General features: G+C 33.1%; 1 protein-coding gene across 23 annotated transcripts in view; it reads left to right on the forward strand.

The window, feature by feature from the left end:
* The first annotated feature begins 535 nt into the window (after positions 1 to 535).
* The window catches only part of LOC126971687 (neuroendocrine protein 7B2), a 45,298-nt gene continuing 20,634 nt past the window's right edge, over positions 536 to 25,199 (forward strand). For all 23 annotated transcript variants that reach the window (XR_007730937.1, XR_007730942.1, XR_007730949.1 and 20 more), the window contains exons 1-2: positions 536 to 656; positions 21,646 to 21,708. The gene's annotated coding sequence lies outside the window, so the exon portion shown is untranslated. The remainder of the gene's footprint in view (positions 657 to 21,645; positions 21,709 to 25,199) is intronic.

Raw genomic sequence — 25,199 nt, forward strand, 5'->3', positions numbered from 1 at the left:
GGGTCTCTTGGGATACGTGGGTTGCGTCGCGTCTCGACATGATGCAACGAACCCAAAGGTCATTTCAAAGACAAGCAATAAATGAATGAGTATCCGAAATTCTAGAATAATCAACAGCGAAACAAAGGACTTGCAGTTCTAATTTCAATTTAAGATTTCTCGAAACTTCGTTACGTCAAGGGATTGCGTATCGAGACGATGCAACGAACTTGAAGGGTCATTTCAAAGTCAAACAATAATATAACTAAAAAATGTGTACCCGAATTTCTAGAATAATCAACCGAACTACAAATTACTCGCAGTTCTAATTTTAATATAAGATTTCTCGAAGCCTCGTGACGTCCTGAAAATTTATACGTGGGTTGCGTCGCGTCGGACGCTGAAATCGTTAATATTGATGAAACGGCTATAAATAAAGCTTCTAGAAGGTTCCTGAATGTCAAAGGTAGCTGAATTTCAACTGCGTAGAAGGCTTCAGGGCGCATGCGTGCCCCTATCGAACCGTGGCAGCCTCTGGAGGAGTCCTCATTCTCTCGTCAGACTTTTGCCGGTGAGTACTCTCCCGACAGTTTCATTGCCCATTGTTCATCAAAAGCCAGTGCATGTACCTTGCAGTGGCGTTGATCATTATCATTGCGAGTTTGGTTAAACTCCAAGTAAGTCTATTTTAATATTGAGAATGAGCTTTACCTTATTTCCTGATCCTTTACCTATTTCTATTTATAGCCCTGAACTTTTCCCTTTAGATTGAAAACCCGTCACTGGCAATGTACCTGCAAAGCGACCATATTTTGTTTTATCATTTTTACCTATCTCTATTCTGATATGATTTTTACCTCTTAATGATATGTACTCTTATGCGCAATCTTTCTGTGCTTTGAATGTGGTGTTATTGGTGTTAATAATATAATATTATTGTGTGTGAAAATTACAATGCTGTTATATAAGATGTTTTTCTAAATACGGGATGAACAACTTTTTGTTGAATTTTAGTTGAAATATTTATGCTATGCTTTGTTATCTTTGTACTGTGTCCCGCCTTAGCAACAGGTTGGTTCAACCTTGTACATAAATCGTTAAGACTCGAACAGTGTGCAACTGTCTTAACAAAAAACTGTATAGTGTGTCTTATAGCGCAATTCAATATTATATTGTTATATAATATAATAGTTACAAGATATGGTGTTCGTAAATGCCAGCAATAATAATTCTCGAATTCGGCCCCTTAGATTTTTTTTTACCATTTAAATGGTTTTTTTCACATACTTCAGTCTTTAACTTGAGCAGATTCTTGTTTTCAAAGTGACCAAAATTACTTATCAGAGATAGATAGCCGACAGAAAGACATTTCAATTACATCATTCAATTTAATAGATTTAGATTTACAATTTCGCCCAATATAATATTCTATAAATTTAATTAATATAAAAATATTATTATGTTTATGTATTTTATTTATGTTTCATTTTGCTATCACAAATAAAATTCGTTTATATACGCTACGTGAAAATGGATTCTATATATTATATGAACATTTCCTTTGTTCGGTTCGGTACATATCTGGAAATTTCCATCGCGTCGTAGGCTACAAAATCAATATCAGTCTCATCAACGCGCAGGTCTGAATCTAGAACTAGCCCGGGCCTAGGCATCTGGGTGGAGCTGAGTGCATACAGCGCAAGTGCATTTATTGATTACGGATCGTTCCAGACAGATAGGGGGGAGATGGAGCGGGGATGGGGGAGATATGGGAGAGGTGTGACCCACCCATTACCAGAATTTTCCATCGTCAATTTTTTATGCGCGTCTATGATTTAATGAATAGTTATGGATACAGTGTAGCCTTTTCAATATTTGATTTGAGTTTTTAATTGATATTTACCGGGATTTTTATTAGGAAAGTTTCAAACTACTTATGCCAAAAATTTTTGAAAAATCCATGATTAATTGACGTAACTTCTCAAATTTTATAAGTATAGATGAAGCAAAAGTTTATTATTCAAAAATAAATTAATTATTTGTATACGGAAAGTATTATTTGGTAATTGGTATTGCTGAAGAGGACCACAAATTATAATAAATTGTAATTGTGAGTTGGATTATATTTATTTTTTGGATTTTTCAACTATAAATAAGTATTTCGCGTGTGGCTGGAACGAAGATAGGAGAATATAAACATATTTAAAGGAAATTAATGAAAACAGTACCCTAGAAAATCGAAAATAGTAACTGCTGGTGACGTCAGAAGGTAGCCATTGGTATTTCTTTATGCTAGGTTTTTTCTGCTTAAGGATGTAAAATTTATAACTCTTTACATTATAAATATCGACTTTAAACATGCAGTTTTTAACATATTAAATTAAATTTAATAAAAAGTGTACCTACTCTATATTATTTTGAAATCGGTTGACTTTAAATATATTTCGTATGATATTTTAAGTAAAAAGTCAATGTCGTAATTTTAAAATCGACACCGAAGTCAAAACATTATTGCAAATTTTTCGTTAGCCTATTTGAAAAATAGATGTAATTATTTTAATAGATTTAGATTTACAATTTTGCCCAATATAATATTCTATAAATTTAATTAATGTAAAAATATTTTTATATTTATGTATTTTATTTATGTTTCATTTTGCTATCACTAATAAAATTCGTTTATATACGCTACGTGAAAATGGATTCTTTATATTATATGAACATTTCCTTTGTTCGGTTCGGTACATATCTGGAAATTTCCATCGCGTCCTAGGCTACAAAATCAATATCAGTCTCATCAACGCGCAGGTCTGAATCTAGACCTAGCCCGGTCCTAGGCATCTAGGTGGAGCTGAGTGCATACAGCGCAAGTGCATTTATTGATTACGGATCGTTCCAGACAGATAGGGGGGAGATATGGAGCGGGGATGGGGGAGATATGAGAGAGGTGTGACAACAGTGATGTTGTGGCACGGGAATACCAAATGCGTGCATTTTATTTCGTGTACGTGGCATACCCTAATTTGAGTGCCGATTTGCAATGGAATAAATCGGTTCCACCGCAGACGGCGCGGGCAGGAGGGAGGACGCCGCTCTCCTTATCCACCGTTCCTCATCGCTGTTCATATTTATTGTATATTATTATTTAGTAACGATGCATTATATATTCCTTTCCCTTATTAAAACGTGTCTGTCTATACTTACATAGAGACAGAATGTTAGTTAGGCTGGGTTTTAGTGTAAAATTCAAATATGGACCGGGTGTTAATAATATTTAATTAATAAATTCTAAGGCAAATTCTAATTGATATTCGCCATTTTGCTTTGTTCGTTATACAAGTACTTATCTGGAAATTTCCATTGCGTCCCTAGGATACAAAATCAATATCAGTCTCATCAACGCGCAGGTCTGAATCTAGAACTAGCCCGGGCCTAGGCATCTGGGTGGAGCTGAGTGCATACAGCGCATGTGCATTTATTGATTACGGATCGTTCCAGACAGATAGGGGGGAGATATGGAGCGGGGATGGGGGACATTTGAGAGGGGTGTGACCCACCCATTACCAGAATATTCCATCGTCAATTTTTTATGCGCGTCTATGATTTATTGAATAGTTATGGATACAGTGTAGCCTTTTCAATATTTGATTTAAGTTTTTAATTGATTTTTACCGGGATTTTTATTAGGAAAGTTTCAAACTACTTATGCCAAAATTTTTAGAAAAATCCATGATTTCTTGAGGTAACTTCTCAAATTTTATAAGTATAGATGAAGCAAAAGTTTTTTCTTCAAAAATAAATTTATTATTTGTATACGGAAAGTATTATTTGGTACTTGGAATTTCTGAAGAGGACCACAAATTGTAATTGTGTGTTAGATTATATTTATTTATTGGATTTATCAACTATAAGTATTTCACTTATCTTGTCTATACTTATATAGAGACAGAATGTTAGTTAGGCTGGGTTTTAGTGTAAAATTCAAATATGGACCGGGTGTTAAAAATATTTAATTAATAAATTCTAAGGCAACTATCAACCATCATTCATAGGCCAATATAATTCATATAATGTGTTATATGATATTCGAAAAACACAATTTTTTTATTTTTTTAATAAAGTATATTCACAAACTAAATAAATATACCGTATAACCATATAACATAGGTTTTTTAATATTCGGGAAAACGAATACAGCAAAGTAATATAACAAATTATGTAACTGAATTCTAAATGGCAATTAGATGTTTCCATGTATAACAAACAAAAAATGTTGGATAGATAATTCAAATCTTAGATTAAAGATTGGTCTCCGCTGCGCTCCAACTAAATGCCGCAGGCGTAGTCGCAAAGCGACAACTAATACCACTCGAGACAGTCTCGAACAATAAGTGACGTTGACGTGCCACATGTTCTGTTAAACTTTGCTAAGTTGAAACTAAATTGCCGGCTTGCGTAGTAAAACTTTGTAAAAATAATACTATTAGAAATAAGAAAGACACTGTGATCACATATCATCAGTAAGCATTTTGTATTTTATTAATTTCATTGTATATTACAAAATTTGAAAGATGCCATTGAGTGTCAAGATGCCACGCACGCGGTATCTAGTTGGAGCACACCGGAGACAATCCATAATCCAATTATAATAATTTGTAAGACTATGATGCTGTAAGTGCTAATTTAATAGTGGCAATGTTGTAGTTGGTAAAATGTACATAACTATGACGTTCATGAGTGTAATTTTTATATAAATGCATTATTATTCATATTTAAATAAAATTTAGAAAACGGTAAATTCGTTTTGGAATTGAATTCTTTAAAGACCTAAATATTTTTATTTAAATAAAGAGACTTTTAGAGGCGAGGCGTTGACAGAATATTTTTATAATACACTTTCAGCAGCATGAGATCACTGACCTCTACTTTATACCACTGGAATGGCGGCTGTCAAAGTACTTTTGTGCCTATTTGATATTCGCCATTTTCCTTTGTTCGTTATACAAGTACTTATCAGGAAATTACCATCGCGTCCCTAGGATACAAAATCAATATCAGTCTCATCAACGCGCAGGTCTGAATCTAGACCTAGCTCTGGCCTAGGCATCTGGGTGGAGCTGAGTGCATACAGCGCAAGTGCATTTATTGATTTCGATTCGGATTCCAGACAGAAGTAGGGGGGAGATATGGAGCGGGGATGGGGAGATATGGAGCGGGGATGGGGAGATATGGGAGAGATGTGACTCACCCATTACCAGAATTTTCCATCGTTAATTTTTTATGCGCGTCTATGATTTAATGAATAGTAATGGATACAGTGTAGCCTTTTCAATATTTGATTTGAGTTTTTAATTGATATTTACCGGGATTTTTATTAGGAAAGTTTCAAACTACTTATGCCAAAAATTTTTGAAAAATCCATGATTAATTGAGGTAACTCCTCAAATTTTATAAGTATAGATGAAGCAAAAGTTTTTTCTTCAAAAATAAATTAATTATTTATTACTAAGAGAACCACAAATTATAATAAATTGTAATTGTGTGTAGGATTATATTTATTTTTTTGGATTTTTCAACTATAAGTATTTCGCGGCTGGAACGAATATAGGAGAATATAAACGTATTTAAAGGAAATTAATGAAAACAGTACCCGAGAAAATCTGAAATAGTAACTGCTGGTGACGTCAGAAGCTAGCCATTGGTATTTCTTAATGCTAGATTTTTTCTGATTAAGGATGTAAAATTTATAACTCTTTACATTATAAATATCGACTTTAAACATGCAGTTTTTAACATATTAAATTAAATTTAATAAAAAGTGTACCTACTCTATATTATTTTGAAATCGGTTGACTTTAAATATATTTCGTATGATATTTTAAGTAAAAAGTCAATGTCGTAATTTTAAAATCGACACCGAAGTCAAAACATTATTGCAAATTTTTCGTTAGCCTATTTGAAAAATAGATGTAATTATTTTAATAGATTTAGATTTACAATTTTGCCCAATATAATATTCTATAAATTTAATTAATATAAAAATATTTTTATATTTATGTATTTTATTTATGTTTCATTTTGCTATCACTAATAAAATTCGTTTATATACGCTACGTGAAAATGGATTCTTTATATTATATGAACATTTCCTTTGTTCGGTTCGGTACATATCTGGAAATTTCCATCGCGTCGTAGGCTACAAAATCAATATCAGTCTCATCAACGCGCAGGTCTGAATCTAGACCTAGCCCGGTCCTAGGCATCTAGGTGGAGCTGAGTGCATACATCGCAAGTGCATTTATTGATTACGGATCGTTCCAGACAGATAGGGGGGAGATATGGAGCGGGGATGGGGGAGATATGAGAGAGGTGTGACAACAGTGATGTTGTGGCACGGGAATACCAAATGCGTGCATTTTATTTCGTGTACGTGGCATACCCTAATTTGAGTGCCGATTTGCAATGGAATAAATCGGTTCCACCGCAGACGGCGTGGGCAGGAGGGAGGACGCCGCTCTCCTTATCCACCGTTCCTCATCGCTGTTCATATTTATTGTATATTATTATTTAGTAACGATGCATTATATATTCCTTTCCCTTATTAAAACGTGTCTGTCTATACTTACATAGAGACAGAATGTTAGTTAGGCTGGGTTTTAGTGTAAAATTCAAATATGGGGACCGGGTGTTAATAATATTTAATTAATAAATTCTAAGGCAAATTCTAATTGATATTCGTCATTTTGCTTTGTTCGTTATACAAGTACTTATCTGGAAATTTCCATTGCGTCCCTAGGATACAAAATCAATATCAGTCTCATCAACGCGCAGGTCTGAATCTAGAACTAGCCCGGGCCTAGGCATCTGGGTGGAGCTGAGTGCATACAGCGCATGTGCATTTATTGATTACGGATCGTTCCAGACAGATAGGGGGGAGATATGGAGCGGGGATGGGGGACATTTGAGAGAGGTGTGACCCACCCATTACCAGAATATTCCATCGTCAATTTTTTATGCGCGTCTATGATTTATTGAATAGTTATGGATACAGTGTAGCCTTTTCAATATTTGATTTAAGTTTTTAATTGATATTTACCGGGATTTTTATTAGGAAAGTTTCAAACTACTAATGCCAAAATTTTTTGAAAAATCCGTGATTAATTGAGGTAACTCCTCAAATTTTATAAGTATAGTTGAAGCAAAAGTTTTTTTCTTCAAAAATAAATTAATTATTTGTATACGGAAAGTATTATTTGGTAATTGGTATTTCTGAAGAGGACCACAAATTATAATAAATTGTAATTGTGTGTTGGATTATATTTATTTTTTGGATTTATCAACTATAAGTATTTCACGTGTGGCTGGAACGAAGATAGGAGAATATAAACATATTGAAAGGAAATTAATGAAAACAGTACCCTACAAAATCGAAAATAGTACCTGCTGATGACGTCAGAAAGTAGCCATTGGTATTTCTTAAATGCTAGATTTTTTCTGATTAAGGATGTAAAATTTATAACTCTTTACATTATAAATATCGACTTTAAACATGTACTTTTCAACACAGTAAATTAAATTTAATAAAAAGTGTACCTACTTTATATTATTTTGAAGTGGGTTGACTTTAAATATATTTCGTATGATATCGTAATTTTAAAATCGACACCGAAGTCAAAACATTATTGCAAATTAAATGTTGGCCTATTTTAAAAATAGAAGAAGTTATTTTGTAAAGAAAAAATTTTTTGAAACAATTTGTTTAAGCTCGACAATTTATCAAAGAATACATCTGTGTCAATTAGTTTTTCGTTATCATTTCCGTTTAATATGTACAACGATGTCGGGACGTCTAATCGCCAAAAATATGGGGGGGGGAGGTTGTATGCATATCAATGTAAAACAGTGATGTTGTGGCACGGGAATACCAAATGCGTGCATTTTATTACGTGGCTTACATACCCTAATTTGAGTGCCGATTTGCAATGGAATGAATCGGTTCAACCGCAGACGCTGCGGGCAGGAGGGGGGGCGCCGCTCTCCTTATCCACCGTTCCTCATCGCTGTTCTTATTAATTGTATATTATTATTTAGTAGCGATGCATTATATATTACTTTCCCTTATTAAAACGTGTCTGTCTATACTTATATAGAGACAGAATGTTAGTTAGGCTGGGTTTTAGTGTAAAATTCAAATATGGACCGGGTGTTAATAATATTTAATTAATAAATTCTAAGGCAACAATTAACCATCATTCATAGGCCAATATAATTAATATAATATGTTATATGATATTCGAAAAACACAATTTTTTTATTTTTTTTTAATATAGTATATTCACAAACTAAATAAATATACCGTATAACCACATAACATAGCTTTTTTAATATTCGGGAAAACGAATACAGCAAAGTAATATAACAAATTATGTAACTGAATTCTAAATGGCAATTAGATGTTTCCATGTATAACAAACAAAAAATGTTGGATAGATAATTCAAATCTTAGATTAAAGATTGGTCTCCGCTGCGCTCCAACTAAATGCCGCAGGCGTAGTCGCAAAGCGACAACTAATACCACTCGAGACAGTCTCGAACAATAAGTGACGTTGACGTGCCACATGTTCTGTTAAACTTTGCTAAGTTGAAACTAAAATGCCGGCTTGCGTAGTAAAACTTTGTAAAAATAATACTATTAGAAATAAGAAAGACACTGTGATCACATATCATCAGTAAGCATTTTGTATTTTATTAATTTCATTGTATATTACAAAATTTGAAAGATGCCATTGAGTGTCAAGATGCCACGCACGCGGTATCTAGTTGGAGCACACCGGAGACAATCCATAATCTAATTATAATAATTTGTAAGACTATGATGCTGTAAGTGCTAATTTAATAGTGGCAATGTTGTAGTTGGTAAAATGTACATAACTATGACATTCATAAGTGTAATTTTTATATAAATGCATTATTATTCATATTTAAATAAAATTTAGAAAACGGTAAATTCGTTTTGGAATTGAATTCTTTAAAGACCTCAATATTTTTATTTAAATACAGGGACTTTTTGAGGCGAGGCGTTGACAGAATATTTTTATAATACACTTTCAGCTTCATGAGATCACTGACCTCTACTTTATACCACTGGAATGGCGGCTGTCAAAGTACTTTTGTGCCTGTTTGATATTCGCCATTTTCCTTTGTTCGTTATACAAGTACTTATCAGGAAATTACCATCGCGTCCCTAGGATACAAAATCAATATCAGTCTCATCAACGCGCAGGTCTGAATCTAGACCTAGCCCGGGCCTAGGCATCTGGGTGGAGCTGAGTGCATACAGCGCAAGTGCATTTATTGATTGCGGGTCGTTCAGATTCCAGACAGATAGGGGGGAGATATGGAGCGGGGATGGGGAGATATGGGCGAGGTGTGACTCACCCATTACCAGAATATTCCGATGTCGATTTTTTATATATAGATAGTGTAGTCTGATAAATATTAGATAATCAACGAAGTTTTTAATTTGATATTTACCGGGATTTTTATTAGGAAAGTTTCAAACTACTTATGCAAAAAATTTTGAAAAAATCCATGATGAACTGAGGAAACTTCTCAAATTTTATAGGTATGATACAGCAAGTGTTTTTCTTTTCAAAAATAAATTAAACATCTGTATACTGAAAGTATTATTTAGTAATTGGAATTGCTGAAGACGACGACAAATTATAATAAATTATTGTCCACTGGATTTTTTAACTATAAGTATTTCACGTGTTGAGAATATAAACGTATTTAAAGGAAATTAATGAAAACAGTACCCTAGAAAATTGAAACTAGTACCTGCTGATGACGTCAGAAGGTAGCCATTGGTATTTCTTAATGCTACATTTTTTCTGCTTAAGGATGTAAAATGTATAACTGTTTACATTATAAATATCGACTTTACACATACACTTCTTAACATATTAAATTAAATTAAAAAAAATATTTACCTACTCTATTTTATTTCGAAATCGGTTGACTTTAAATATATTTCGTATGATATTGTAAATAAAAAGTCAATAACGTAATTTTAAAATCGACGCCAAAGTCAAAACATTATCGCAAATTTTTAGTAAGCCTGTTTTAAAAATAAAAAGAAGTTGTTTGTTGTACTTAAATAGTTTATTTTTATTTTTTAGTTTATATTTTACTTAAAATCACATAAATAACCTAACCCCAACTTCGTTTCTTAACCTTCAATGATATATCAAAATACATGACGTTTTAAAATATGTATATACTTAATCAAACATACTAAATAAATACCTACATATATAAACATGGATACATAAGTATTAATCTGAACAAACGGACAAACGTATACAAATATCAAAATTCGAACCCGGATCTTACAACTTTTGATTAAAATCAGCTGATAGAGTGGTCACTTAATCCAAAAGCCAACTCATTTACGAAAATTTATTGAAGTTGACGTTATTTTGCGGAAATCCATAATTATACAAATGATTTGAGATTTCGTTAGTGTTAATTCCGCCAATATTTGTATTTAAACAATGCGACACATGTTTCGCCTCTACACGAGGCATCCTCAGGACGTGTTGTCTCGCCAAAATCTGGGACGAGACACTCGTCCGATGAAATGACGCTCTGTGATTGGTCGGCTGTTGTGACGTATTACCCCCGGAAGAGATACGTAACAAAGGTGAAGGGACTAAATATGTTTGTTTATTCAACAATGTAAACATGTTATTTTTGTGTTTTACTATTTATAATTGCTATCAAATATTAAAATTATTATTGTTTCCGAGTGAGTGACCGGTATCAATTAAATGTTTCTAATTTCGAATTGAGTTTAAAGGAACATATTGCCGCATTTAGGAAAAATCATCCCAAAAATTCACACTTCGCGAAACATTTAATTGATACCGGTCACTCACTCGGGAACAATAATAATTTTAATACTTTACAAACATGTGAAAAAGGATTTCACTTAAATGTGTTAGAGCAATTAGAAATAATAAAACACACGTGTGGCACGTGAATACCAAACGCGTGTAACCTATTTCATGTACTTACCCTAATTTCAGTACCGATTTGCAATGGAGTGAATCGGTTCAACCGCAGACGGTGCGGGCAGGAGATGGGACGCCGCTCTCCTTCGTTACCGCCCCTTATCGTTATTCTTATCTATTATTTAGCAGCATTGCATAATATTAAATAACTTTTCCTTAATAATACGTGTCTGTCTATATAGCGGCACAATGTTACTTAGTCTGGGTGTTAATGTTGAATTCAAGTTACATACCGGGTGTTAAAAATATTTCATTAATAAATTCTAACGCAACAACGAACCATCGTTCATAAGCCTATAAAAATATGTATATTAAGTATGAAAAACGCGAATACGCCTTATTTTTTTAAATATAGTATATTCACAAACTAAGGAAATACAAGTATACCTTATAACCATACCTATAACATAGCATTTTTATTGTTCGGGAAACGAATACAGCAAATAATTAATATAAAAATAATGTAACTAAATTCTAAAATTACATAGATATTTCAAACCTTAGAATCCGCGCTCCAACTAGACGCAGGCTTAGTCGCAAAGTGACAACTAATACTACGCCCAAGTGGGCGTACTCGAGCCAGTCTCGAATAATGTGTGACGTTGACGTGCCACATGTTCTGTTAACATAAAATGCTATAATTCTATTCTTAAAAAGTAAAACATTGTTAAAATAATACTTCAAGAAATAAGAATGATATTGGGATCACATATCATCAGTAAGTATTTTGTATTTTATTATAGTATGTTACAAAATTTGAAAGATGCCATAGAGTGTCAAGATGCCACGCACACAAGCATCTAATAGTTGCCGTAATAAAAAATCGATTGTTTTTAAGTATTGCGGTAACTAGTTGGCGCGCAGCGGAAACTAATCAAAACATAAATAAATAAAATGGTGGAATGTACCTATAAAGTAAAGTGGCGCTATATATACATATATATATACTACAAATTAAAATAAAATATAATAATAATAATATTTAAATTTTAAACATTGACAAATGAAAAATATGTCAAAATTTAAATAACAAACATATCAGACATACAAATACTAAATATATTATATAATAGTGAAGTAAATATTACTTAATCGACCGATAGGTTGAAAAAAATTGGGGTTGACAGTTAACCCCTATATTGAGCAATGACACTAACACAAAGTGTCATACAAATCGCGAGTGTAAGACGTAGCTTGTCACGCACTCTAATATAATATTTCTCGCCTGTTTTTATCGGTTGTCTAACAGCAAAAGACTAAATTAAACACAAAAAAAAAGGAAATAATGGTTAAATTTATGGAAGGTTTTTGTAGCCATTGGTTCAAAAAAAAAATTTTTTTTTGACAAATTTAAAATAAAGATGACTCAAATGTTATATTTTGTTTTTTAATGTATGAATCACTCATAATATAATGGATTCAATGCAAGTTTTAGGCAATCCTAAGCAATCATCATTGGTAAATTTAAATTTAAAGAGATCTAATCGCTTCATTAGTATTTCAGCGACGTCCGCAAGATCCGGGCTGATCGATAAATCAATTCTATTTTTACTAGTGACTTACATACAAAGAGTATTTGTCAAATTATTTAATTCGAAAATTAATTTATACGTATAAATACCACTGGACAGACTGTTCCATATGGTTGACAGCAAATTTTTTGTACCTATTTGAAGCGCCACTCTCGAGCGTCCAGAGAACTAATTTTGACGTATAATACAAATGGCTGCGAAGCAATGTACAATATTCTGAAGTATTTTTGCATTTTGAATTAATTTCGTTCGTTTACCATGTTATTTATACTTCAAGAATCAACGTAATAAGCTACACATTTTTTTGTAAATAGTTTTCAACTATCTATCGATCTTTTCTGAGGTTGTCATTACTAGTTTTAGTACCGCAGACTCTCGCTACATGGCCAATAGCGCCAAAATGGCGAATATCAAACAGGCACAAAAGTACTTTGACAGCCGCCAGTCCAGTGGTATAAAGTAGAGGTCAGAGGTCTCATGCTGCCGAAAGTGTATTATAAAAATATTCTATCAACGCCTGGCCTATATAAAGTCGTTTTATTTAAAAAGAAATATACTTAGGTCTATAAAGAATTCAATTCCAAAATTAATTTACCGTTTTCTTAAGTTTATTTGAATATGAATAATAATGCATTTATATAAAAATTACACTCATGAACGTCATAGTTATGTACATTTTACCAACAACAACATTGCCACTATTAAATTAGCACTTACAGCATCATAGCTTACAAATTATTATGCTTAGATTAATAATTGGTCTCCGCTGCGCTCCTCTCCATCTTGACACTCAATGGCATCTTTCAAATTTTGTAATATACAATGAAATTAGTGAAATACAAAATATTTACTGATGATATGTGATACCAGTGTCTTTCTTATTCCTAATAGTATTATTTTTACAAAGTTTTATTACGCAAGCCGGCATTTTAGTTTCAACTATTAGCAAAGTTTAACAGAACATTTGGTGCGTCAACGTCACACATTGTTCGAGACTGTCTCGAGTACGCCCACTTAGGCGTTGTATTAGTTGTTTCTTTTTGCGACTATGCCTGCGGTATCTAGTTGGAGCGCAGCGAAGATCAACCCTTAGTCTAAGTTATTATAAATACAATCTTTTATACGAGTTTGTTTTAAATAGTAAATGTAAATTATCAAAAATAGCACAGGAGTTATTGAGTTCCGTTGTAGTTGCATCACATAATTTAAATAAATAAAGATTTTATTATCTTTATGAGTACAATAAACTAGTGACAACTTATTTATGAGGCCAAAGAAGTAACAACTTTACCAGTGGGAGGCTCCTTTGCTAGATTATGGTACCTATTTCTGCCGTGAAACAGTAATGTGTAAACATTATTGTATTTCGCTCTAAAGGGCACCATAGCTAGTGAATTACTGCTCAAACGAGACTTATAAGATCTTATGTCTCAAGGTTACGAGCGCAATTGTAGTTCCGCTCACTGCATCGTTATGGGCAGGGCGTATCAATTACCATCAGCTGAACATCCTGCTCGTCTCGTCCTTTATTTGAATTTAAAAAAAAAAAATTGAAGTACTTAGCCTTTTTGTAGAATACTCAATAAGATCAATAAAAATGGAACAAATACACTAACACTATAACATTAATAGGAATTTGCCAATAATATTGCAAAACATCAAGAATTATTACGTAAAAAATGCTCCATGTTATTAAAATGAAATTGTTTCACAGCAGAACTGTCAAACCAAAAAAAAAATATGTCCATACAAAGCAAATATTGAAAATAAAAATAATTATGGGTCCCAAATCGAAATAAAAACTATCCTATCTCTCAAGTTGGACTAAACTGCACTCCATGAAGTAATCCCCATTAAAATCCGTTCATTAGTTTAGGAGTCCATCGCGGACAAACAACGTGTCACGTAATTTATATATAGTAAGATGTTATTCTAATAGGCCTAGTAAAACCAAACGTAAGCAACAATATAAAATACTTAATATTATTATGTTTCTATGAACTTTACAAATAAAGTCATTATTTTGTTATTTGCCTCGATAACACTGTTAACAAGGACCTTAAACTTTTTTAGACGGAGCGCTACATTTAATAACCTTATCAGCAGCTTTTAAGATTTATCTTAGTAATACCATAGAGCACTAAGTATAAGTAATATATAAGTTGAAATAGGAAATGATTATAAATAAATTAAATATATATAAATCTAGCTGACCCAGCAAGCAATGAATTGCCAAACAAATTTAAAAAAAAATTGGTCTATAAAAAATAAATGTTGGCCGATTCTCAGATACCCACCCGATATGCACAAAAAATGGGTTTTCATACAAATCGGTTCAGCCGTATCGGAGGAGTTTGGTAACAAACACTGTGACACGAGAATTTTATATATTAGATAAATATAAAATAAATTAAATGCATGGTTAATCAAAGGTACTGATTTAAAAATTAAAACACTTCTTTAAAGGATTAAAACGCGATTTTTGTTTAAAAGTTTAATTTTTTTATTATTTTAGCTAACCCGACGTTTCAAAACCTTTGCAGATCTTGACTTATAAATATTTTAACATGATCTGTTTAAGTGAGTCAAAAAATCGTATAACATTTGAGTATTTTCTAACAAGCATGCTGTATTGTTCACCAGCTCTGTCTGATAGTTAAAGAGCTATGTCCCAAACTTGATTTCATAAGTGTAAATTTAATGTAGTAATTTTGTATTTTCGATATTATTATCGAGGATTCTGGATAAGCGGCGCCTGTTTAAGGATTTCTTCCTAAAGGAAGAAAGGCGCTGTGTGTAAGTACATCTGTGGTTACCCACATGCTGAAAAAGCCAATTGATAGGAGAATGTTCTTTGGATACTTTCATAGCGCTGCGAATGTATATTATAAAAGGAATTCCATATTACACAAACATATTGTAAATAACCTTAGACCGAAGCGTTGAAAAGAATTTTCGTGGATATAAGCCGACAGTGCTACAGCGTATAGTGCAACATTTTGGTCAATTTTCACGCAGAGGTACGGGGAAAATAGAGGATTAAAGGAGGCCGTATTCCTAAATAGTGGTTGGATCAAATGTCCGAAAACCTGCAGATACCCATAAGCGCCATAGTCCACCAGGCGACGAAGCGAATCCAATGGAGACAGCCCGTTGACGGATAGACGATCCTCAGCAATGAGGGAACTTCTTAGAATCTCTTAGATTTATTCTTGAATTTGAACGCGCAGTCTAAATGTTACAACATCAATGGTGATAAAATAAAATACAAATGTTAGAACAACGGACGCTGGCCGGTGGTAGTCGTTTAACTCCTATTTGATACGGCGCCGAGGTCTACTCAAGTTACTAACCACTGCGATATCGCCCACACAATATACGGACATATATAAAATGTGTTTTTTATTTGCTTGCATCAAGTCAATACCGCTGTTAAAATTAAAGATAGAAAAACTTGTCTGTCGTAGAACTACATTTCAGTAGAAAACTTCTTAGTTACTCGGATTTGTATATATGATTATTTTAACCAAACCGACATAGCCCAAATGATTGCGAAACTGAAGTGGCAGTGGGCAGGGCACATAGTTCGACAGACAGATGGCCGAAGGGGCAGAAAAGTCTTTGAATCGCGACCATTTACCGGAAGACGAAGTGTTGGTAGGCCCCCCACAAGATGGACCGACGATCTGGTCAAGATCGCCGGAATACGTTGGATGAGGGCATCGCAGGACCGATCGTCGTGGAAATCTTTTGGGGAGGCCTTTGTCCAGCAGTGGACGTCTTCCGGCTGATGATGATCATGATTATTATTGGTCTTTTGAGAGATTACTTATGAATTTTTTTTTATTATAAATTATATTACCGTAACGCGTACACGCGTAATTACTAATATTATTTTTATTTATTCTCCTGTTTTGATGAAAATAATAATTAAAATCTATATACCTATTATATTCAAACTAACAAACTTATAAAAATATATTTTATCAATTTAAAAATGTAATCAATTGGATGTTCAACACTATTTTCATAAATTTTCATCCATAATTACATTCAGAAACTCATACTATAGGCTTATTTATCTTATATCTTTAAACGAGCAATTCTTGTATATATATATATTCTGAATCTCGGAAACGGCTACAACGATTTTAATGAAATTTAGTATACATGTAGTTTCGGGAGCGAGAAATCGATCTAGCTAATTTTAAATTTTGAAAAATGTAGTTTTATAATTTTATTGGAGGAAAAAGAGCTACAATAACATTAGAATACAAAGGTAAATTTCGCCACTATATGCAAGGCTATAATAACTCAGATGGGACATTGGGTGATCCGGAAAGCAGAAGACCCCGGTTTGAATCCAGATGTCCTGTTATTTTGTTACCTGTTGTTTTTTCGTTCAAGTTTTGTACATTAGTAAAAACCGATCTAGGCTCGGTCGTCCAGATGTTGGATACTAAAATTAGAAACGAAAGATTTTAATTCCATTTTCAAAATTCTGCCAAACGCGTCACCGCAAAGAGATTTAAGCATACGGCACACATTGACAAATTCATACAAATAGTTTATCGTGTTTTCCGCTCATGTTATATACATATTAATTAATTAATTTACACATTTACTTTATCACCTTAGCCTGATAGTACACAAGTTTATGCCTTTTATCCATGTCTTACTAAGAATTCAATTATACAATAACGAGAGTGTATGAAAGTTAATTAAGACTCGGAACCATCTGGGTATATAGATATTTTAATATTCTGTTCGGGAAACGAACTACCGTTCTCTAATCTCGTAAAGTATTGATTGCACATAGAAATAGTAAATTATTATATAAAACTATATCTTCTCGCAAGAACTTTTGTGTGACAACTGAGCCTAAAGTGCAGGATCTATCATGTAAAAATATGCGTACGAAATAAGTTATACATATGAACTCCCTAACATTGTCTTGCGCACAGAAATTTTATATCAAACTAGCTGACCCGGCAAACGTTGTTTTGCCATATAAAGTATAATTCACGCGATAGTTTTATAAGTAATAAAATATTGCCTATATTATAGCCTGTACATCATTTTGTTGTATTGTCAATAATTTTTGCAGCGCACGCAAAAATTGGTTTTCGATTTTACACCTTGTGTTACAAAATAGCAATTTTATTACGGATCCCTAATTTTGAAAAAAAACATAGCCTATAGCCTTCCTCGATAAATGGACTACCCAACACTGAAAGAATCATTCAAATGGGACCAGTAGTACCAGAGATTAGCGCGTTCAAACAAACAAACAAACAAACACTGCAGCTTTATATATTAGTATAGATTAAATTACGAACGCGTTTTTATTTTTTTTTCTGCATATTATTGATGAACATTTTGACGAACTACAATACTGCTTCTTTACAGTTCCATACAAACTACGTGTTAAATGGCATGTTTAATCTTTGTAGAGTTCTGTATAAGAACTTTACTGTTAAAACTTTGTAAGTAGATATATTGTGTAAACCGCATTAAGATTCTACATAAAAATAGAAAAGCAATCAATAAATTTTGGGGGTTCCCTATACTTAGAACTGAAATACAAATATTTTTTTTTTCATCAAACCCATACGATACCCCAGTATCTGTGGATAGGTCTTCAAAAATGATATTGAGGTTTCTAATATATTTTTTTTCTAAACTTAATAGTTAGTAGTCCTGTTACTTCTTAAATAAGAGAATGATATAACTAAAAAATATATGATGTACATAACCATGCAAACTTCGAACGAGATCTAGTAAGTTGTTTTTTTTAATACGCCATAGATCGTATTATCGGCACGGTATACCGACAGGAGGTGGACTAGAGCAATTACACGTTGGAAGGGGCCAACATCAGGAAAACGAAATGTAGGAAGACCAATAAAACGGTGGGCTGATGACATAGCACAATCAGCAGGAAAAGATTGGATGCAGAAAGCACTTGACAGAAAGTTGTGGATGAAGTTGGAGGAGGCCTTTACCCAATCTGGGATCCATATCTAAAAATTTAACTAAATAACAATTATACTAAAAAACCTAGATTAAGCAAATAATACTAACAAAAAAAAAAAACTAACAATATTGTATATGTACACTTTTTTAGAGATATGGAATAAATGGCTTTATTATTATTATTATTAGATCGTATTATCAATAACGAAATTTAAAAAAATACACTATTAATAAAACATCGATTAAAGTTACAACAACTTGTATATCGCGACTCGCACTTGGCCACTTTTTTAAAATTCTTCCAAAAAGACTACCTTTAATTTTACTAAATTACCCGTTCTTGGGTGAAAATACAACTCGACTAGTCGGCTGTATTGAGGCCTTCGAATTCGTCTCGTATCTACAAAACGCACCCTAGTTATGAATCGTCAATTTTCTGCCCTTCGTGAACAATATACTATAAAAAACTTAAGAAACATTCTTGACACACTTATAAGTAGAAAATTGATATTTCAATATTTTGGAGGAATCATTCTATAGCCAAAAATGATTTAATTAACCAGCGGACTTTATATTTGGTCTAATTATTAATAATTATGAGGAATAAACGCGTAATTCATGAATTAATATTACTTACTTTAATATACCATTGAAATAGAATATTTTCTTTTTTTCTGACCGGGATTGTATAAGCATTCCAGAATTCTAAATTTCAATTAAGTTTGAAATCTGAAAAAACTGCTTTATTAAAAAAAATTGTATGTGTATACGTATGCACGAAAAAATTTATACTTATTTGGCCTAACGAAGCAAAAATTATTAAACTGATTTATTCCTCGTGCTATTCTACGTTTTTAGAAAGAACAATTTTGTAAAAATCTTGCAAGGTGACTTTGGCAATTATTTATTAAATAATGATTACGGCTGTATGGGTTTGAACCCTTTGCCTGTGCTAATTACGGACGAAGAAACCAAAAAAAAAAGGAATGACGCAAACGTCAGAAAATTTTAGGAACCAACTTCACCCTGTGACTTGTGAAACAGTGATGCGCGCGCATCTTAAAATTTCACTCTCATATATTTTCATAACGCGCCTAAAGAAGTATAACTTCAAAAGCTGTTCGGGCTCTAGATACTGAATTAACGGAAGTTATTTACTATTGCTTAGAGGCAACAGAGCGATGAAAATATGTACTTATAAATTAAAGGTGAAACAATAGAATTAAATAAAATAACGAACTATTCAAATCTTAAACTTTCATTATCTGTTTCGTTGATGTATCTCTCATTCATATATTTTTTTAAATACAATAGAAAAGCAGTTGATTGGTTACCTACTTCAGTCTTTTGAATTTTGAAATCAAGATGGCGTTTGATTAATTGTAATTATAAATGTAAATCACAGACATAAAAAGAGTAGCAGACCAATCATTAATCCATACATATATTTATAAAGATAGGGATGATTTTTGATCCCATTCTTTAATGCATAAAGTCGTAAGTATATCTCGTCCTGTCACGCCCTAATTTTTGGCGCGTAGCTTGTCTTTCCCGAGCCGCCATATTGATAAGTAACATAAGTACATCTAACCATAAAATATAGTAATACCAACTTATCTGTGAAGTGGCAAAAATAGGAACTACGGCCGCCATCTTGAAATGTCATTCGACTGTCAGTGTCTACTACTTTCGAGTGTTCCGTGTGTTTTAATGCGATACTTCTAAATTTTAAGGGTTTTTTTCTATAAAATCCTATGATCTTCTCTGGGACTCTGACATTCCAGGATGATCGGTTCAGTAGTTTAGGCATGAAAGCGAAAGAAACAATCAAATTCACATTCGTATTTATAATATTAATGTATATAATATATAGATATATCTTTATACATGTACATGTATATAATACTTATGATTTATGTTTATCTTAATTATATCGGATTGGCCTGTAAGGATGTGTTGTTATTTACTACACATGGGTTTTTGAGAGCTAATACCGCTCTGGATAGGTCTCTAGCAAAACGCGTTTTTCCGAATTTTCACTGCGAGCAAATCTCGCTTACCTAGGTCCTCATTATTATGTATTTTGAAAACATATGTTCCAAATGTCTTGAAACGGCTGTCAAAATGTTTATGAAATTTACTACAAGGGCTTTTTGGGGACGTCAAAACGCATCCCATCTCTGGGAAAGCGCGTTTCATTCAGTTTTCACCCTCTTAATAATCAGTTAGCTCTCTCTCTTTCCATGCATGAAGCTTCATGTACACTGTTTAAGGTTAAACTTATTTATGTAGCAGCATACTTCTTGAATCTTTGCATATTGCGATCAAAGCTCCTTGATACTTTTATAGGCTATAATTGTATCAAAATCAACATAGATAAACTTGTACAACTCTGTAGATAGAATAAGTTTTTTAACTCAATTGTCTACGGTAAAGTTTCTAGTGACATCTTTCTGTCAAATTAATTACTATATTATGCTCTTCATTCTACCATTAGCTCATAGTCTAAATAAAATTTATCTTCGGAGAAAAAAGTTTAATGAAAGAATATAGCCGGCTCAATACCAATGATTGCATATTAGTATATTGACTGTTTGTAGATAAACTCTGGAGAGTTGACCTACCAAGATTTATGAACGGTTGACTGTAACAACAGTTGGAATGAGCGCTTTGGAAGCGTAATCTCCAGCCTTGGGTTTAATACTCGCATCGTTCATAAAGTTTGGTTCAAATAGTTAATAATTTATTGCTTCAGTCGATGTTTTCATAGCATGCTATAGTGCTTAAATATGGGATATAACTTATAAAAAAACAATAGATATATTAACACCGCACAGCTTTCTGTGTTAAATTATTTATAACTATTAGACAGCAATGGCATAGATACTTCTAATGAACCCCAAAATTCACATTGTCCCATTTCTATCTTCCAAAACCCAGACGATATCAGAACATTCCGGTAGAACGCTATCAGTATATAAATATATAATATATATATATACGCATGATGTGTCGTGTTCTGGCTTTGTATGTACAATTTAACGTAAAGTTAACTCTAAAAATAATTTTATGTTTTTATCTAGATTCGTCTTCAGGAATATTGTTCCTGGGACGCAGTTGTGGGCCGACTCTCCCGGCTGCCAACGGTACGCTGTAAATCCAATTTTATTTTTACTACTAATATGGACAATTTTTTAATTGTACCAAAATTTATGGACAATGCCGAATTCGAACCAGCACGTCTGGTGATTAAAGGCTTAGAAGCCATCAACACAACGGGTGTAAGACCAACCGTCCAAAAGGTCTAACATTGTTCATAAATTATTTGTAAACTTCATTTACTTAGCGTACTCGATTTAAATGACTGCATATTAGGAAATTGAATGGAGTTGTCACTTTTTATCTAAGAGAGGGCAAACGGGAAAGAGGGTCAAGCAATGGGGAGTGAGGCAAACGCCCATGGACATCCGCAACACAATCAAGAGATACATTGCCGGCCTTTAAGGTGGGAGTATGCTTTATTCTTGAAGGCCCTTAAGTCGTATCGGCAAAATAGCATCCGGTTGATGATTCCATAAAGTGTACAAGGTTGGTAGAATGCCAGACTCCAACTTGGTACGGGTGGAATTATGCATTTTAACGTGATGTCCGTTGGTAGAATTCGGCCAATGCTATCAACTTGTACAACTCCTCTGACTTCTGAACTCCCAGTGATAAATGCGGTAGAAGATGAGGAGAGAAAATATCTCTACGCAATGCCAAAAGTTCATTCAAATCTAAACAATTTGTTTTTGAAGCCACGACTACAGAGTTGAACACACATACCAAGATATATGTTCAGTTGGATTAACAATGTTGGAGGCGTTAACTCCACAGGTGAGGGTTCGGATATCGACGCGTCCATAAAGTTTGGTACAAAAAGATTGGATATACACCGTTGTTTTAAAATTACCAAAAAAACTGGTCTAACGGTTACCATTACACTAACAGTGTCTTATTTATTGTTTCACAAAATAGCAAGGAATTGACTAATTTCCACGACTGGTGTTATATGCGTTCGTACAATTCATAATTCTATTCATAAATCTCTAGGCAAACTTGACTCCGCCCCGTTCTTGCCCTGCATCATTATTGAAATAGCAAGTAGTATTTTTATGTTGTTTTTGAGTATTATGTTCATAAGTATAAGCCATTCAAAAATTAAGTTTAATGTAATGTAATTACTTGTAATTTTCCACAGTAAAAACTCGTAACTATTTATTCTTCATAGCCCGACCATTTTTTTGGTAATTAAAAACTAGTGGTGTATAATCCCAGTAGTGAAGAAAATCATATTAAATGACAATTTTTTTACTAATAAGGAGAAGAAATATTTAAAGCTAAAATACATAAGCCATCAACAGGATATTAAAAAAAAACTCTGAAATAGTGGTCTGACTGTTTTTCACCAGCATCACATTAATGTCTAACATGCAATAACCACAGATAATGTTATCATATGCCTACAGTATCCCCAAACCGACGACTAAAGGCTCGTGTTTCAGAAGGCGTCTCAATGAATTCTAACTACTGAACCTCTACTATTTACCACTGGAATGGCGGCTGTCAAAGTGCTTTTGTACCTGTTTGATATTCGCCATTTTGGCGCTGTTGGTCATGTAGCGAGAGTCTGCGGTACTAAAACTAGTGATGACAACCTTAGTTAAGCAAAAATCGATAGGAAAACTATTTACAAAAAAAAATGTGTAGTTTATAACGTTAATTCCTGAACAATAAAGAACATGGAAAACGACCGAAATTAATTCAAAATGCTTATTATATAATAATACTTCAGAGTACTATATGCTTCTCTCGCAGCCATTTTGTATTATACGTAAAAATTTGTTGTCTGGACGCTCGCGAGTCGGGCTTCAAATAGGCACAAAAAATTTGCTGTCAAACATATGGAACAGCCTGTCCAGTGGTATCTATACAGGTCAGTGTCTGTAATCAAGTGTGTTTTGTCTCGTTTTATACATGTTTGAAGACAGTGACAAAACGCACTTGAACTTACATAATATTAAAATACGACTAGTTTTATTACCTGAAAGATCGGAAACGTAGGTATCTCTTATACCCCCTTTAAATTCAACATAAAATAATTTTATGATTGCTTATTTGATTTTCATTAGCAGCGGAATTCACTTTCCATTTCATACATTAGGTAAAGCACTAACTCGTTTTCCTCTGTAATAAAAAAAAATATAGTGAAGGAATCTAGATTATTTGATAAATCTTTACCATCCTTTTTAGCAGCCGTTTATCAATCAAAAATGTAGATGTCCATATTCATTGGAATTATTATTTTATTTGTTATATTCATCACATAAGTATGGAAATCAATCATGCTGCATGTCTAAATCTAATTGTTGATGAGCATATGACAACATTATGATTCATTTGCGTTTATGCAGCAGTTAAAATATTAATGCGTACTACAAGAGCATTGTGCAATATTATGACGTAGTATCTGCGATAAGGATCTTTGTATTTTTATGATAGGCATCTTCCTTGATGGAAAGCCCCAGATGAGATCGGGTCTTTTAATTTGATTTTCAAGCACCGGGAAGATTTATACTAGCAGGCCGTAATTCATTCACAATCATTTTCAGATACATAGTTATTTGAGGTTTTTTTATTCCTCAAAAATACGTAAAAACTACTCAATGACAGAGGTCATTCATTGAGAGAGCTCAATATTAATACTGATGTTTTTCATATGTCATTTATTTGAAATTTGAATCATCTAAATAATAAAACAAAATAAATATAAGTGGCATTGTTATTCGTTTATGGTTTCTGCACTTCATCTCTATTTAAATTTTCATATTATACTACTCCTCACTCCATACCGTATGATCGAAACAAACAGGCATTTAACCTATTGTGAGATTAAGGCATCGTTAGGCATAGGGATGAGCCAAATACACTTAATCATGCAGTAACAGTGTAGTTTTCTTTTGTTTGGGTGAAGAAAAGTTCTGCTGTCGGCGGTCCCATACAATTCGAGAGAGGCTCAAAGATGAACCGCGTCACGTGATGCAAAGCTATTTTTAATAGATTCAACGAAGATTGCAACGTTGGGTGCAAATGTATGCCTCCCAGATTGAAATTAAATGTCAGACGTAGTACAACAGACTCAATATCTATTAATTGATTGATTAAACGATCCTAAAAGAAAGCAGCTATCGAATCAATAGGTATTTCAAGATGACCCGAAACCAAAAGAGTGGTTAACATAGTCTGCCAGAAGTTTATAGACGAACTCAGCAATAACGCCATTTTGCACAACGGTAGTGCCAGATCTTACCCGGATTGAAATACAAATATTTTTCTAAGATGAAAGAGGTAGACCTCATGAGCTATCATGTATATAATTCCGATCTTGTGACTGTATTTATTTCCAAAAATAGGATCTTGTTGTACGTACAACTATTTCCTTCACCATAACAGGCTGTCGAAGAGTGTGAAATTGTATTACCGCTGTCACCACTGAGAAGTGACACAAATGTTTTTATTTTTGACAAAACTTAATCGGGTTAAAATTTAAGATAAAAAAACTCTATAAGGGATAATATAATGACATGATTTTATGGCC

This window comes from Leptidea sinapis, chromosome 24, assembly GCF_905404315.1.
Source record: "Leptidea sinapis chromosome 24, ilLepSina1.1, whole genome shotgun sequence".
NCBI lineage: Eukaryota > Metazoa > Arthropoda > Insecta > Lepidoptera > Pieridae > Leptidea > Leptidea sinapis.